This window comes from Echinops telfairi, unplaced genomic scaffold, assembly GCF_000313985.2.
Source record: "Echinops telfairi isolate 266 unplaced genomic scaffold, ASM31398v2 ScPeMD7_40;HRSCAF=151, whole genome shotgun sequence".
In the NCBI taxonomy this organism is placed as follows: domain Eukaryota; kingdom Metazoa; phylum Chordata; class Mammalia; order Afrosoricida; family Tenrecidae; genus Echinops; species Echinops telfairi.
Genome location: NW_022103938.1, coordinates 1181050 through 1193917, shown reverse-complemented (window position 1 = coordinate 1193917; position 12868 = coordinate 1181050).

Sequence of the window (12868 nt, the reverse complement as noted above, 5' to 3'; positions counted from 1 at the left end):
GGAGGGCGTCTGCCATGATTTAAAACATCCTCACCAGCCATCCCGTGGGAGAAACACTGGGCTTTCTACTCTGGGTAAGAGTTCCGGATGCAGAAACCCACAGGGGCAGTTCTACCCTGCCTGCCAGGCTTGCTATCAATCCCCATTGGTTCGATGGCTGTTGGTTTTTGCTTTGTTGGTGGTAGGGTTTTTTTGGATAGGATTAAAAACTGTCAATGTCAAGAGTTAAATTATAAAACAAATTCCAGGTGTATGTAATAAGCTCTCTTTCCTTAGAAGGCATATTCCAACAAATACACAGAGCTGAGGGGAAAATGGAAGGCTGTTAGGATTCTTGCTAAGAAGGCTGGGAAGGCAGATGTTGCTATGGATAATACAGCTTCAGACAACACAGGAACACACACACTTCATCGGAATGAGCTTCTTTACATCGTTTTCACACACTTTCCCGTAAGGGCAAAGAAAAGGCTATAACATTGCATGAAAGATGCCTATTCAGTCTGACACAATTAAGGAGTATTCCGTTTTTCAAAGACATTGGCCATTTGTGTCTGGAGTATAATGTTGTGATATGCATAGTTTATCCAGGTACATGTTCCATATATATTCAGTTATAGGTGTGAACTATGCTTCAGGATAAAACTTTACAACTCATTTAGATGGCTATATTTCCCTATGTGACCACCATCTACATTTTAAATGCATACATTCATCTCTCCCCTTTTGTATATTCCAGATTCATATATATTTTGATTTTAACTTTATATATTCCAAATTCATATATATATATATGGCTTTTGTCATACACAGAAGTCTCTTACATTTGCAATGGATGAATTTGTGAAGGTCAGATTTGACTAGAGTTATCTGCATTGTGGGAAACTGGAAACTTGTTTGACTAGGTCTTCTTGAGTGAACATTGTCATCACCCCTGGCCAAACTTGTCCAAGATAAAAGATAAAGAAAACAATAAAATTTAACTCAAAGATCTGAAACCAGAATAGGAGAGTCAAATTATTCCCTTGCTATCTTACAAGCAGTGATTACAGCAATTCCTTAATAAATTTAGTTTGACCTAGTATGATTCCAGATTGCAAGAAGTCCCTCCAACACAACAGTCACATTTACTATTTGGGTCCTCGGTTACATAGTTTCATTGTACTTGATTAAAGTGCCCTTTAGAACACAACATTTTTGACAATCAGCTACTTTATTCAAATTTTAAAATTAAAATTTCCTTTCTTTCTTGAAGACGAACATTCACAGGTAAAATCTTTATAGCTCTACAAGGAAAAAGAAACAACAAAAATATGAAAGTAGTTTTAAAATACAAACACAAATCTCTTAAATGTCCTGGAATTGGGAAGGGGAAATTATTTGAATTTACCTGTTTGCATGGGGAAAACAATAGTACTCCCATTGTCAAGAAAAGAATATCGTGTCTATATTAGTCATACTATTTACAATAACATTTACTAGTACTATCTGTACTATTTGATATTACAAAAGATATTTCTTCCCAGTGCCAGGAATAAACTTCCCTTCATATCAACAGTGGATGATGTGGTAGTAAAATGCCTAGTAGAGCGTTCATATTTAATGTGGTTGAAATAACCAAGCAGTGATCTTTAATTGGACACATTTGCCATGTGGTAATCTACTATAGTGTATCAATACATAATTCAATAAACAACAAAAAGCACATAAGCAGGGAACTGCTTAGGAAGACTGACGTAAAAGCATTTATGCAATTAGCTGCTATGTAGTGGCTAGAACAACGTAGAGTGGAAAGACAGAGAAGAAAGTGAATAATTCTTCAGGTAGTAATGAAATGTGTCAACAACCAGGCACCTCCGGGAATTTCCATGTTGAGGATCTTGATTGGGCCTCGTGGTAATAGTCATGATTGGGGCCTCATGGAATATTTGTGATGTATGAAATTGTGTCCCTGTCCCTTATCCGATATCAACTGACCAGTTGTCTTTTTAGCTTGGCCAAACTCCACTCATTTGCTCAAATCTTCAAATGTGAATGGGTTTGTTTGTTTGTTTGCTTTTTTAACCAAAAGCACCTACATTACTTGGGAAATTCCCAAAGTTATCTTTCAGTAATGAAAGGCAAAGGTCAAACTGATTTTCTTCCCTCACATATCATATGAAAACCATGCAATTTGATGAAATCCCATTTCTTACTCAGACCAAGACAGTTCCTTAATAACCCAAGACTATGTATTTCTTTTATTTTCACCATTTTCTATCCATACAGATATATAATTATATCCATCTACACATCCACATAAAAACACACAAGGTAAGTCCAAAAGTATTGATACTATGATCCAGTTAATATATTCACAGGTTTATTACAGAAATCATTCATTTAAATATGTCTCTGCTATAAATGGATGCTTACAAACAAGGTAATCTCAATCTTTCATGTTAGGGTGCCTTCAACATACTGTTTTGTACCTTGGAAGAACACAATTTTGAGGTTGGGTCTAATGCAAAATTGTTGACAAAACTCAAGTGAACATCTTCCCAAATCATTGAAGCTTTGCAACAAATTCATGGGAATGCTGCCACATATAAAATAACACTTTTAGATGAATCAAGCATTTTCTGAAAGTCAGAAAGACCCCAAAGATGGGCCAAGAGATGGAAACCCAGCAACTGTGACAAATAGCACTTCTGCCTGAAGTCCAGAACTGGCGGAAAAGACAGTAAAGTGATCCTGGATGCAATCAGTGGGCACGGACGCTGGGATCTCACGTGCATCAGCGTTTTCCACTTTAAGTGACCAAACAGCTTGGCCTCAGCAAGCTCCCTGCTTGATGATGGCCCAAAGTGTTGCAAGATGATCAGCTAGCTCCAGGAGCTGATCTCCCATCAGTCTTTAAGGAAGACTGAACCAATCATAATGAGAACCAATCATAATGAGGCGAGTCTTTTGATATTTTAGTTTCATAAAGGGTTCTGTGGTCTTGTAGCAATACTTTTTGATTTCCTATCATACATTTACAAATGATACCTTTGAGAACTGGAACTCAAGAGGATTATCTTGTTTTTCCTGGTCTTGCAAGGGCTCTATGCAGCCTTTCCCTCTTTTTAGTGGAAAATATTGGAGTTTCTTTAGCACTATATCTTGCCTTATACACATTCTATATATATATATATAAATAGAGAGAGAGAGCGCAAAACACTGCCAGGTCCTGTGCCATCCTCACCACACAGCTGTCTTATGTGTGAGCCCATTATTGCAGCCATTGTGTCAGTAATCTTATCGAGGGTCGTCCACTTTATCACTTCTCCATTTACCAAGCAGGTAGCTCGTGTTTATCACAAGCATGATGTCCGTCTTCAGGGATGAGCTTGTATGTATACGCACACACATAATCAACAAAGACTTAAAAAACAGATGTGTAGATAAATTAATTGAACCAAGAGAGGACTACTAGCCTATAACAATAAAATTTAAAAAACTGAACTGTAAATGAACCTGAGAATTAATTTTATACAAGAGATAACAAATAAGAGTTATATTAATTGGTGAGGTTTTTTCACTCTCTCCAATATTCAATAGCTCTGGCATAAAAATAGACATTTGTTTTTGACAAGGTTCACTTCTTCTAAAAAAGAAAGCTAAAATATTTTATTGCATGAAACATTCATATGTCAAAATCGACCAAGATCGCTTAGTTGATGGAAAGGGAGGCTGCTAGCCTAGTGAACATCCGTATATAATGCAAGTAGGGCAAGGGCCCAAAATTGGTCAGATGACAACAGCAATAATAAAAAGGGGTTTTAAATAACAAATGGCTCAAATATAATAATGTATGCCTTTTGACTTAAAGTACAAGAATAAAATGTTTATTCGGAGATGTGAATTTGGAGCGAAGTTGCTTGGCTACTTGAAAGTCCTGTAGTGGAAGGGAGGAAGCCACTGTAGAAACCCAGAGGACATGAGGAAAGAGATATGGAGACAGTGCTCTTGAGAAAAATAGCAGCAAAAGAAAATTATTCTCAAAAAATTAGGTTTATTGATGGATCTATGTCAAGGGTTAGATAAGAGGAATCAAGCTGAGAATTGACTTGAGAATAGCAGATAGATGGATAGAAAATAGGTGTGGGAGAAAACAGATGAAATTGTAGGCTTACATCATAGATTCAAGGGATAAAGGGAGCTGGTTGATAAGAGATACTATACAGGAAAAGTGTATGCTAAATTAAGTACGGACACACATTTCTATGAGTAAGTGTATTAAGAATTCAATTATCTGGCATGCCTCCTCTGTACTTTGCCCTTTTTGATTAAGTAATAATGTGACAAGTGAGTTTAATGATTATGCATATGAGGAGAAGGAGAAAAAGGAGCTGGATCTACAAGAAAAACAGGAGGATTTTTAGCATGTTCAACACGCTAACCCCAATATCTGGTATATCACAAACCGCCATACCACGTGCTGCCAAGAATGTGGAGCAACAGAAACTCTGCTGGTGGGAATACAAACTTGGCACAGCGACTTTGAATGCAATCTGATAGTTCCTTGCCAATCTAAATGCAGGATTAACATATTATCATCAATCATACTCCTAACTATTGGCCCCGATGAGATGAAATATATGCTTACACCACATAAAGACCTGCACTGGAATGTTTATAGCAACTCTCTTCATAATGATCAGGACTTGGAAACAACCAAGATGTCCTCAATTGGTGAATAGATAAGCAAATGATGGTACATCCATAGAATGGAGTGATAAAAGTAAAAGGGTTACCACACTATAAAAAGGCATGGAGGAACCTTAGATGAAAGATCACTGCTTAAAGGAAGCCGGTCTGAAAAAGCTAGTGTATGATTCCTGCTATATGATAGTTCAGTTACAGCAAAACTCTACAGTCAATGGAAAGATCCGTGGTTGTCAGGGGTGAGGGTAGAAGAAGAGGGATGACTATATGATGCAATGGGCATTTTTAAGACATTGAAACTATTGTGTTTGATACTGAAATGGTGAACACGTGACCTTGTATGCTTGTCAAACCCCGGAAGACTGAGCAGCACAATGAATGAACTCTAATGTGAAGCATAACATAATGTGAAGCAAATGTATCCATATTGGTTAGCCAGTTATCACAGATGACCACAGGGATAGAAGATGTTAATAGAGGAGGAACTCTGTGTGTGTGTATACATACATGGGTGTGTGTGTGTGTGTATACGCACGTGTGTGTGTGTGTGTGTGTGTGTGTGCTGTTAATAGGACAACTCTGTACTTCCTACATAATTTTTCTATAAACTTAACACTTCTCTAAAAGATGACATCTGAAAAATAAATAAATAAAAGATCAAGTCTGTTAAAATATATTTATTTAGTTATTCATCAAAGATCACAATCTCCTACCCCTTTCTGAGTCATGGAAGGTAGTCTGTTCCGAATGAAGGCTGTGGTGACATCAAAGCGACACTCCTTATATCGTCTGTATTTCCTTCTCCAGTGAGGTTTCGAATTGTGTCTCTGAGTAACCTTTTGAAGCCCGTTGAGCAAATGGTAAGTTGCAACTGATCATATGTGAGTATATTTAAATACTGATGCATTTCCTGTGTCTTAGAATCAGTGACAATGAGGCAGATCAGTCCAAATGACTGGTTCTGTGAGCCTACTGGCCTGTCTAGCCCATAGAGCTCCTTGTCTAAACCAATGGCTTTCCTTTCCTCCCTCTCGCTATGTGGTCAACAAAATTAAACACGTACTCCAAATTATATTAGGATCTGGAATTTTTCAACCCACACTACCTAGAAAGCACTTTACTAGGCAATGTAAAGGCTAGATAGAGAAGATAATCTTGTATTTCCAATATGATAATATTAGAATAGAAGTATATCAATGAACGTACTAAAAGTGGCTTTAGAAATATATAAGAAAAATGCATTACTCTATGTATGCTCAGCATTTAAAAGAATAACCCCGGGACACAATAGGCTCTTAATGACATAGAAGGAGCGAAGGAATGAAAGCATCATGTCGGCCCTCGTGTGTGCAGAAGAGATCCGCTCCAAAGCAGTTCCCAGGCTGTGACTTTATGCAGCAGATTGTCAAGCCTGTCTTCCAAGGTGCCTAAGGGTGAGTTTGAACCACCGACCTTTTGGTTAATAGTTCAGCACTTTACCTTTGTGCCACCCAGGGACCCCTTAAATGAAGGCTAGGATGGTAATTACAGGGACACTTATGGGAGCTGGAACTGAACTGCCTTTGTTTTTTAGGTCTCACAGGTTCTCTGTATTTGACAGGCTGTAGTCTTACCTCTCTTCTATCCTTACTCATCGACAGCAGCAGCATTTCTAATCCCTCTCCTTTTGCCACCTTTTTTTCCCTCTACTACATTTGTTGGATTGATGCTTAATTTCAAATTCAAGGATGAATCAAACTTTAGTTCCAAAGATCCTTTGATTAACCTGTCTGAAACTACTACTTAAGATAACATGAGCTTCCTGTACTTGCTTTGAGGTTGGGACCGCTATTATTCCTGAGACTGAATCTCTTCTATTTAGTCAAAGCAGCAAGCACGTCTGCGGTAACCCTTTGGCAATCATCCTTGGTTGGTAGGACCGCAGGGAAGTGCAAAGCTTCTTGAAAACTGAAGAGTCTGCAATGTTAACACAATTTCCTAATGAGTTTTTGCTCTGTTTCTTTTTCTTTCCTGTCAATAAAGCCGGATACAATTGTCTCATTACCAGTTCTAGCGATGGCCTCTTTTGCATATGCACAAGATTAATGATGGATAAAATGAGCATTTTACTTCACAAAGCCATTGGTTGGGTTCAACGAATGTCGTTGATTCTAACTCATAGCTGTAATAGAGAAGTTTCCAAGGCTGTAACCCTTTACAGCAGCAGATAATCCCAACCATCTCCCTATGGAAGAGGCATCACAGCAACACACGCCACCACAGTAGGACAAACTGACAGATAAGCGGTGGGTTCTAGGTCTATGGGTCCAAAACCAAGTGCCCCCACTTCAGTGCCTGGGAGCACCTTAGTCTGCAGGTGATCCTTGCTACCTGAAGGCACTCAGCTTGCCTTGCTCTGTGGACCTAGAAGCCCACCACTGTATCCTGTTCTGGCCCTGCTGATGCTGCTCCTGTACCACGCCTCTAAGGGTAGAGCTTTCTATTTCGTGGATCTAGTTGTTTCAGCACATAGGGATCTCAAGGGCCAAATGATGGGCTTCATCCTTAGCTCTCCTTTTTCATTGGTAGTGAGACCCCACCCACACACCCTTTCCTGCTTCTGAGAGGGCTCATTTTATACCAAACAGGATAACAACATTGACTAATCCCTAGATTAGAGTTCCAAGGTTTTACAGTTACAATGGACTTTGGTTACAATCATTCACAATTCAATCCCATAATGTATCAGCATCTGTCAAATCTTACCCAAACACATTAAGGGAAGGTTGTTCGATGGAAATTACCAAGACTATGGCAAGAACAGACACACTTCATAATTCCCTGCTTTGCATAGTGTTCCTTCAAATATGAAATATACTTAAGATGATCATTTGCACCATAGCATTTTTTAAATTTATTTTTTAATCATTTTATTGGGGATCATACAATTCATCACAATACATAACCATAAATCAATTGTGTAAAGCACACTTATACATTTGTTGCCCTCATCATTCTCAAAATTCGCTGTCCTCTTGGGTTCCTGGAATTAGCTCATTTTCCTTTTTTCTCCTCCCCTTCCCTCCCCACTCCCCCCTCCCTCATGAACCCTTAATAATTTATAAATTATTATTATATCTTATCTTACACAGCCCGGCGTCTCCCTTCACCCACCCTTCTGTTGACCATCCCCAAGAGAAGAGGTTATATGTAGATCCTTGTGATCGATTCCCCCTTTCTAACCCCCTCTTCCATCCTGGTATCGCCACTGTCACCTCTGGTACTGAGGGGTTCATCTGTCCTAGATTCCCCGTGTTTCCAGTTCCCATCTGTACCGCTGTGCATTCTCTGGTCTAATCAGGTTTTCAAGGTAGAATTGGGGTCATGGTAGCTGGGGAGAGGAAGCGTTTAAGAACTAGAGGAAGGATATGGGTTTCATTATTGCTATACTGAACCCTAAGTGACTCATCTCCTCCCCACTACCCCTCTGCAAGGTGTGTCCAGTTGTCTACAGATGGGTATTGGGTCCTGATCACGTGCCACCCTCATTCATGATGATATGATTCCCCCCACACACACACCTTTGGTGTTTGAAGCCTGGCCCGTTCAGCCCTTCATGATCACACATGTTGGTGTGCTGCTTCCATGTGGGCTTTGTTGCTTCTGGGCTAGATGTCCACTTGTTAACTTTCAAGGCTTTAGGTCCCCAGACACTATAGGTCTCGATAGCCAGGCACCATCAGCCTTCTTCACCACACTTACTTATACACACATTTGTCTTCAGTGTTTATGTGCGGAAGGTGGTCACACAATGATAGTTTTTGTTCTTTGGTGTCTGCTGCCTGTTCCCTTCAACACCTCATGTTCATGTCACAGGCTTTTTGCACCAAGGCATTTTTATGGCACAGAAAACTATGTCTGTTTATGATCAAAGAGGTATTGCTTTTGAAAATGGTGGCAGCTAGATTACATAGTTGCAATTTTAAGGACACATATTGAAAGTCAGCAGCTATTTCGGTATAACAACCCCAAACCTTAAAAGTCATTGTGTGGCCTTCTAGGAAAGCTGGGGATTCTATTTGACTGTGACATAGCTCACACTTAAATGGGCCAAGATATAAATGTCATCTGCCCACATCTTACATCTTTCCTTTATTTCATTATACCTTTTCTTTCATTGTTTAATTTCTTTGCTAATGCTATCTTCATGCTGCCTTCAGTCAGTGCTTTATAGCAGATGAAAGGTGCTCTTTTTTCAAAACAGTTTCACTCAGAGGGCTCCTCAAAAAGTTTTAAATACTTTCTTTAACTCATCCTAAGATCTGAAACGATCTCTATGTAATCATGGAGAGTTAATATAAGCCAAATTACAGAAAGGGAAAATAAAGAGGTGGGTTTCTTGTTTGCTGACTGGATATGCAAGATGTAGCTACAGGTAGCCCCAAGTAATGAAAAGCAAACCCACTCTTCCTCATTCTTTCTTTTGGAGCAAAGCTAGCCTGAGGATCCCTACTTCTCTTACAGCTTGAGATTTTGTGAAATATAGTATCTTAACTTTAGAATAACAGAAACTGCAGTTCAGTTCTTACGTTCTTCAGTTCTAAGACTTCTGAACAGAGGTTATTAATCCTGATCCCATCTCTGTTTGTATGAATTTTACCAGTGAATGAATAATTCAATTAATAGGAGGGAGTGTGTAGAAGCTTAGGGAATAGGGAGAGGAAGCCAGGTTGCCATTTTAAAAATTGTAGCTGGTAGTTCACATGATGCTTGAGCTGAATAGTTCTCATCGTACTGCCTTGCAGCCCAGGCTTACCTGTGAATGAGAAGTTTTCTGAGAAAACATTAGGTTTCTTCCACCAGCAATCAATCTAGACTTACCTAGTTTTTCAAATGTACCGTTCTGATTACTTCATACTTCAATCTTCAATTTTCATGGATCTGAAGGGTTTGGTGTTGAAATTTCTATTTTTAATCAGTTACCTTTCATTATACTTGGACAAGAGCTGTCAGTCAGATCCAACTCAGTGACGTGATGAATGAAACAATTACTGCCTAATTAATCCTGCTCCATCCTCACAATTGTTCCCATTGTTAAAGACATTGTCAGTCCATCTTGGCAAGAGTCTTCCTGTGTCTCACAAACCCTTTTCTTTACTAAGCATGATGTCCTTTTCCAAGGACTGTTCTCCCCTGATAGCATGTCTAAAGTACATGAGACAAAATCTTGCCATCTGTGCTCCTAAGGAACATTCCATTGGAACATTCCGTTGTATTTCCCCCAAGACAGATTTGTTTGTTCTTCTGGTAATCCATGTCACTTTCCAGGTTTCACCAACACCATAACTCAAATGCAGTGATTATTCTTTGGTCTTCTTTATTCATTGGCTAGCTTTCACATATGGTTGAGACGGTTGGAAATGCCATCGCTTAGGTCAGGTGCACCAGAGTCTTCAAACTGACATCCTTGCTCTTCAACATTTTAAAGAGGTCTTGTGCAGCAGATTTGCCCAATACAATACATCATTTGCTTCCTTGACTGCTCTTTCCACGGTGGTGTCTTTCAATAAGTAGTGACTATTTTTAGGGCAACTTTAAATCAAAGTTTACATTAATATGTTCTTTGAGAGCTTGCCTGTGTGCACTGGTTACGGTGATGGAACCCATGTGATATTTAAACCCTAACTTCAGTATACTTACAACTCTGTTGGGAAGAGGAAAACAGAAGCAGCACATGGGGGAGGTACTAAAGATGCCTTCCGTGATTGAGTAGTCCAGACCGTACCTGCTAAAGGAGTGCAATAAAATTCATCGATCAGAAAGGAGAGGGTTGAAATGAGTTTCTTAAAAACCTTGAGAATGGCAGGCAAAAGTAAGTGGAAGATAAAAGGAAGGCCTTTGGGTGGGAGGGAAACAATTTGGGCAAAGTCCCTGAAATGGGGCTGAACAAGAAGTGTTTCAGGGACCCCATTGAGATTTGCTTACTGAGAGGACAAACTATGTGATGGGAAAGGATGAGAAGTCAATGAACGTTTTTCAAAACTAAGCCAAAATGTTTCAATATAAGCAACTGATATTCAGACTTCTGGTCAGAATCAGCATTTATTTAAATTGTCTTACATTATCTTTCTGTTTGTGTTTTGAGTAATAAATTCATAATTAACCTCCTGATTCAGGAAAAATCTGGAGATCATAGATTTACATTACTTTTATTTTTCTTTCAGTATCCAGTGATCACCCTTGAGGTACAGTAACTAGTAATGTAGTATTGCTTACCTATCTATCCATCCATCAATCTATCCATCTCTCCCTCGCCCTCGCCCTCTTGCTCACCCTGTCCCTCTCCCTGTCTCTTTAACCTCAAAATCAGAATGCATTTTGCAGAGGATTCAAAATAAAATGCATTCTATTTAAACTGTCACAATGTGATTTATTTCCGCTAGCTGTCCTCAAGAGGATAGAAATTATCGTTGTTGGTGCTTTCTCCCATATGATTGACACGATAGGTATCTGTTAGCAAACGGTTAATAATACTAACAATTGGACAAGTATGATTTTATTCGATTTAACATTCTATTTACTTATTGGTTGTATATAAATACATTATTACTATTTAATGCATATGACTCACCTTTAAGATATGAGAGAGTAGCACAGAAAATACACATGTAGGGGGAAAACACTGCCCTGAGATATACTAAGCACAATATGTAGCTCTGAGGACCCAGAGGGGAGAAAAATCTACTTCGCAGGGGGGGCTTAGAGGACATAGACATGCTTTGAATCAGGAGGTTAGAATCCCAACAACTGGGAAAATCCTGGCTGAAATTTTCAGATATAGGGGGGAAAATCCACTTTCTTCATTCTCAGGATCCACATGGCAATAGGATACAACAGTGGAACCACGAGGAGTCTTTCCTGGGTGTAGTGCAGCTCTCCTTTGAGCTGACCGCGGAGCCAATCCTTGGCTGGTATTCCATCTCTGTGGAGACGCCATCTGGAGGGAAAACGTACCAATCCTTCTCTGTGGAAGAGTATGGTAAGTCACAGCTACTTGGTAGGATACGGGCACAGACTCCCTGAAACAGCTTGGGACTATATATCCCAGAAACCCTTGCTACCCCAGTGGAATTTCCTCTTCCCTCCTGGTTTTCAGTGGGCAGGGGAGGAAAGCAGGACCAGAGAGCCAGTCCTGGAGGCTCTCTGACGGGTGACTTCTCTTCCAACTTCTGAACGCGAAAACCCCATTCTGTGCCTCTCAAAGTAAATCTTGTATTTGGGGAAGTTGAGAAATTGAAGCTCCAGTAAACTGCTCTAAGGATATTATCTATTAGTAATAAGAAAAAATCAAGTTTTGTAAGGGCACAATCTCTAATTGTTGATCTCTTCCTGGTCTCTTTTCCCTTCAGCTGGTATTTTCCCCCAACATTCCCCACCAGTCTAACTGTTATCTCCTACTTCAACACGTTCTCACGCAATTCTTTATGCATCTAGTATCTCTCTGCCTATATATTTTTAGGACACTTGAAATCCTATTACTATGGCTGTGTCTGAGGTGTTAACTCTCTATGCTACTTATGCCTGAAAACGTTTTATCAAAAGAATGACTTCGCATGCTTTACGTGAGGAGGTGCTCCATTTATATGATTTCTGAAAATACTCTTTAAAAAGCATACTGTGTCACCATTATTCCCATTCCACAGCTGTTACTGAGAAACACTTTCTCAAGACGGTTCCTACAGCAATTGGGAGCAAAGGCACATAGTTTGCTAAAGGAAAAATCATTGTTTTATGCGAAGTACATTTAAACTAGTAAAATTTTCTTTCTTTTTTTTTTTTATTAACAGTGTTACCCAAATTTCAAATCACCGTGGGTGCACCAGAAAATGTCTTAGTTCTGGATTCTGAATTCAAAGTCAATGTCTGTGCATTGTAAGTTTAAGCCATTTTCAGTTAAGCTGTTTAACACGTGAAGTTGAGTGACTGCACTGCAGTGTGAATATTCCAGACAGTTTAAAATGATTAACAACTGGCCTTCAATTTATATAACAAGACTAGATAGATGATAGATAGATAGATGGATGGATAGATAGATAGATAGATAGATAGATAGATAGATAGATAGATAGATAGATAGGAGATAGACAGTTTAAAATGATTGACGACTAGCCTTCAATTTATATAACAAGACTAGAGAGATAGA